This window comes from Mizuhopecten yessoensis, unplaced genomic scaffold (assembly GCF_002113885.1).
Source record: "Mizuhopecten yessoensis strain PY_sf001 unplaced genomic scaffold, ASM211388v2 scaffold11173, whole genome shotgun sequence".
Classification (NCBI taxonomy): Eukaryota; Metazoa; Mollusca; class Bivalvia; order Pectinida; family Pectinidae; genus Mizuhopecten; species Mizuhopecten yessoensis.
This window is the reverse complement of record NW_018408916.1, coordinates 694,790-700,550: the sequence shown is the minus strand read 5'-3', so window position 1 is coordinate 700,550 and position 5,761 is coordinate 694,790.

The following is a 5,761-nucleotide window of genomic DNA, read 5'->3' as shown; positions in this document are numbered from 1 at the left end:
TGGTACGTAATTATTGTTTATTACGTTTGTTATGCTTCAAAATGCATCAGTTTGCAGCTCCGAATAATGTTGATCTTGATGATGGAAGCACTCCATACTGAATGGATCGGATCACTGTGCATTTTAAGGGTTTAAACGTCATCATTTTGGTAATAGATATATCAACATTTTAAAGAAATTCACCTTTAATTGCCATTACATTAATGAATATCCCTGCTGGGATACTACATGTCCCTGTGAATCGATAATACTGTCATCTCACAGTTACATAAATACATACATAACTGCATTCATAAAGCTATGGACGGAATTTGATCAGCGTCATTTTGAAGCTCAAATAGCATGAGGCAATTGTTAGAAGCAAAAGGCTTTTGGCGCGTTAGGCTAACCAGGAATATCGTTTGCACTGACGACAGAGACACTTCAATATCGAGAATAAGGGAACATTTGTATTTAAGTCAATACTAATTCATGTTTTTCGGACAACACAACAGTTACTGTAAGTCAGTAAATGACATGTCAACCGTGTAGTTGTAACATAGCACATCTACATGTATTAACAATGCTAAACTGTATAACACACTCGTCGATAGCACACACATTGACAAAGTCATCCAAATGTAACCGGTGACAGAAGCAATGTTACTGAGCAATGAACTTGTCATAACCCTTACTGAAAGCTTCAACATGGACTGTGCGAGCAACGGAAGAAATCATTTTACCGACATTTTGTTTTTCAAAGTCGATGTTTAATGTCATGACTGTTCCTGCTTACACGTGGTTGAAGTAATTCGTCGGAGTTTCTTTTTGAACCTTTAAAAGACAAAGAACATATAATTGTTCGAATGGTAAAAAAAGCAAAGAAGTTAAAAGTACAAAAACGAAATATAAAAGAAAAAGAGGAAGATGAACACATAATTACACAAACGCAGAAATAAAAACAATTAACAAATAAATACAAAATTAGAAATAAACTACAAAACAAATTACTAGTTAAGATAGATTCATGCCAAATAAATACAGGGTCTTCAACAACGTCTTCCTTAAAGTCACTGAGTGGAGACCTCGACTTCCCCCCGATGTCACGTCAACGTGTGCGTCAAACAGAGGACAACGCCCATCCCCTATGTACAGTTACACTATCAGAGGAGGACAAACAGAATGCTATCAAACAATACTGGCAGGGCGTATATTTGAACAGGAAATGCAAGAGACGGAAGAACCATTACCATATACAGGGTGGTGACGGTGTCAGGACACGCGCATGTCAGAATCAGCCATTTCTTCCCCGACACCAGAGCATTGTAGTGCAAGTACGAAACAACTGCCAGGTCTTTGTATAGATATATGAAGACATGATGGCAATGCTTGTTATGTAAACAATTTCTTGCTAAATAGAAATCTGGACTATGTATATGTTCTTAATGAGAGAGGATCATCACAGATCAAGACAGATCTTAACGTAATTATATCGATATTCCCGTGTCGAAAATACATCCGGTTTTTGTTTTATTCGTTTTATGACACTTATATACATTTACATACGGACACTTTACATTTACATATAGTGTTGAAAAAGATAATAAAGTATCGTAAATTATATCTTGATATTCCATGCGATCAAAAAGAAACGATGGGATATGTCTTCGCTGTGGAATATCCTATTTAGCTATTTCTAAATAACGTTGATTTTATATTACATAAGAATTTCCATATTTAGTGGAGTAAAAATTCAAACCTAATGACGGTAAAAAGTCCGGTTGTTTTCAACAGAACTAATACATAAACTGGAAAGAAGAACATGTGTATCCTAAAATTACAACATCACAGAACTTTTAAAGTATTTGTTATAGTTTTTTTTAATATTTATAATAAGCAAATTGATTTTGCGAACACAGGTTAGAATCAACAAATAGTTTTGACAAACATAACACAAATGACCACTGAAATTACATAAAACAGACTAAATGTAACGATGCTCTATCAAGTGCATTCATAAACAATATATTCAAATATTTATATTCAAGAGCAATGATTTCAGTCCCATAACAAACATCTTTTGTTTTCATTTTTTTATAAATTATTCAAACAACACCGATTTTTTATCATTAATATGCTCCTGAAAGTTTAAATAACTGAATCCCGAGCGCAGATTTTCCTGGTCATTAGAAATCAAAAACGTTTTTAATGCCTGCACAGGTTTTATTTTTATTTGGAGAAAATATTCGAAAAATTTCAAAAGTTCAATTTCACAATGTTGAAAGGGAAACCACTCTTATTTGTTTCCCGTGTGCTACGAAAATTTTCAACCTTTTAAATGCATTTAGCTATTGATTTTCAGATGTGTACGTGCGCTAGACATACAGTTTCTTTCCTTGCTCGTCCCAAACACCTTAGAGTTAAAATTAATGGTAATGAATATCAAACAATCTGTCAGGTAAAGAGTCAATGGTAACTTTTTATTTCTTGACACACCAACTACATAAATGCAATATCTTATTTCGAAACCTATTGTAAAATGTTTTATCGTCTTTTCCTCATTTACACCTTTCCGTAATGAACACACCAGAAGAAAGAACAAAAACCATGAGAATTAGTGTTGATCTGTGAAGATTGTAAATGTCATAAAAAAAAACCTCGAGCTTGAATGAACAAGGTTATTCATCCAAAGATCTCAACGCCAATATAATGATAATGCATTATACGCAACAAGTGGATACGCAAGTGTTACACTATCCTAACAATAGTGAGATTTATTCAATTCAGGATAAAATTATTACATTAAAAGATATTTTCCTAGTACAGTTATTTCTATGTCATAATTTTTGTTTTGATGTTCATCCGGTTCTTGTTATGGTCTTTTCGTATCAACGTTATATCACAACTAGTCCAAGCGGGTTACCGTTTGGTATAATTCAACTTTGTTCCACAGGAAGTCACATGCATGTACTTAAGAAACATGTTAAAACATCAATTTTTGCATTTCAGAAAAAACACATCATTTTAGCAAAATTGTTAACATAAAACATTCAAACTGTATTACGTAGCCATCATATTGAGAAGTACAAACATAGTCGCCTGATACAGATTCAGTTCAAAATAAAATCACTACAACAGAGGATATCACGTATCGCGCGATTTCACACTTCTAAACTCAACAATTTCTCGCCAAAAATCGCGTTCCATGATTGTAACAGTACGTGATTACAGTAAAGTTGATATCAAGCGATAATGACGTAGGTGATCTTATCTTCGTACTTGATGTAGCAGCTTTACTGCTCTTTGCGTATAAATATAGGTACTGATATTCATAAACGTGTATGATAACCAAGTCTTTGCAAATTGAAACCAATTTCAATCAAGGAAAGGAATTATTTTTTCTCAACAAAACAGTGTGTCTAGCAACAGCACAACAACAAAACCACTTTGTATCAAAGTGTACAGACTGTAAAAACAGCTGACAATAAATTAGATACTGAAAATAATACCTTCAGAAAGTAAGTTCTTGTAGGGCGTTGTGATAGTCGAAAAATAAAGCTATTTTCGCAATCTTCTGTTTTTTCTTTTCATCGTGTAGGAATCGGATATAACCGTAAGCAATATGTTTTAAGTGTAACTTGAGAACAGGGTAATTTAATGCTATTGAGATAAGACGACATCTATGATAAAGAGTAAGAGAGACGACAGATACATGTATTAAGGTCCGTTATTTAGTATGTAAAGGGAGACTTGGTGGTGGGCGAAACAATTGTAATTTAACGAGAATAACGCATTAAGCAATGGCGATGCCATGTATAAGATTTGATATCAAATAATCACTAGAAATGTGAAAGAAAGAAGGTTTTTACTTATATTTGGCAAATATACCCAGAAATGCAAATAAAGTTAACAGATACTACACCATATGGTCTTTTCATTTACTTCGGTACAATTTGAAGACTTTCGGTTGCAATAGATAAACAGTTATAACCACTATTTCATGAAAACGATGAATTTCAACTTTGACCCTTAAAGACACTATAATTTTCGATAACTTGACATCTTTGGATCCCAATTTTGGCTAGATATGGGGAGTTGGCAATTGTTGTCTGTATGAACGAGGTAATAAAACATCCACCAGAATATCATTTTCAGATGTGCAGTTCTTCAACTAACGTTTCATATAAACCGTACCAGGATTAATTGCATCTTCCAATGTTGGAGACACTATAGTTTTCTACCACTTGGCGTCCTTTAATCCTCAATAAGGAGTCATCTGTTACTTTATTTCAAAAATATATAAAAAAAACATTACTGATTTGTGCGGAGTACTGTTACTCAAATATAACAAAATTAAAGATAAAAGTTAGACGCAGAAATGTTATTCTACATATCAAATATGGTCACAGAGAAAATATTCAAAAATATATTACACATAGAGCTGTGTCCTTCTTCTTGGACTCAAAAGAACGGCTTATTGTACATGAATAATGATTAATGTGTGTGTGTGTTACCAATTTTGTCACTATTTAAGTGATATACTTGTTGATAAGTAGGTTACGGTAAACCTTGGGACTTCTTTACTTAGCACGGGTCGTTTGGTAGAAGATTTTGCAAACATCTAAATTGCATCTTATCACACAATACATTTTTTGTTGGCAATTGGTCGGCCAGTTGCCCTCGCATGCACGATCGTGCACTCCAGAATACCATTTAGTAGCATGTCTTGCATAGATTTGGCTTTTATTTCATTACCAGCTAAACATAAGTCTACTTATGTAAAATAAATTGGATAAAATGAAGATTATACCTACATAATTTAGATCTCGTTTCAAGTGGTTCAATAATGCTACATGCATAGAACTGCGAGATGTAATCGGCAAAAGATGTTTCTGACTGATTAAAACGAAGATGGTTGACATCACCAACTGCTTATTTTGTGTGTTCAATTTAAACGACTGCCTGTATCGGCGTAGAAACGATCAGAACGTTCCGTTGTTAAATGTGAAGAGCGAAAGCTCTGCCGCTGTTATGAATAATACTGATGGACCTCCTCTAGATTTACACTGTAACGTTACACTTTGTTTATATAACACAGTTTGACAAGTTTAGCATCACGCCTTCTGAAAGTAAACTATTTGACATTAGTTATATTATTGCACGATTTCGTCTGATGTACTTTGAACTGCAGAGTATATTCCGTCTGACAAAGCTCTGCATCCCAGTGTAATCCCTCGTATCCTGTTGATAACCCCATTAGCTTGTATGAAGCGGGAGTATGCTGTGTTCACATCGTCACCATGATCTACTCAAAGTTTTACAATCAGACATTTTAAAGACATATAACGCCGTGACACCGGACACACCGACGCGCTCAGCGGAAGTACCGATGTATTACTACGCACACCATACATTCAGTGCTTGACAGGCAATCGATTGTTAATGTGACACATCGGGGAATGGGGATATGTGTGGGGGATTTCGTGCGATTGGGAAAGTTGTAAGAGGCTGCTCTGGGGGAATGTCGTATGCTGTTTCAGCATAAAATAGCTGGTATAGAAACTACATACCATTACAATACTATATTAGACAACATCTTGGGAAACGAATCAACAAGTTTGCGAGTCTCTGTCAAAAGTTTGTTGTACTTTGCTAACGTTTGGAAACAATTGTTGATATCAAAATAACAAAAAATGTATATTATAGTCTCCGGCGACAGTATGACGATAGACATTCGATACATTGTGTAACACGGCTTTTTTCGAGGGAGGGAGGGAGGGGG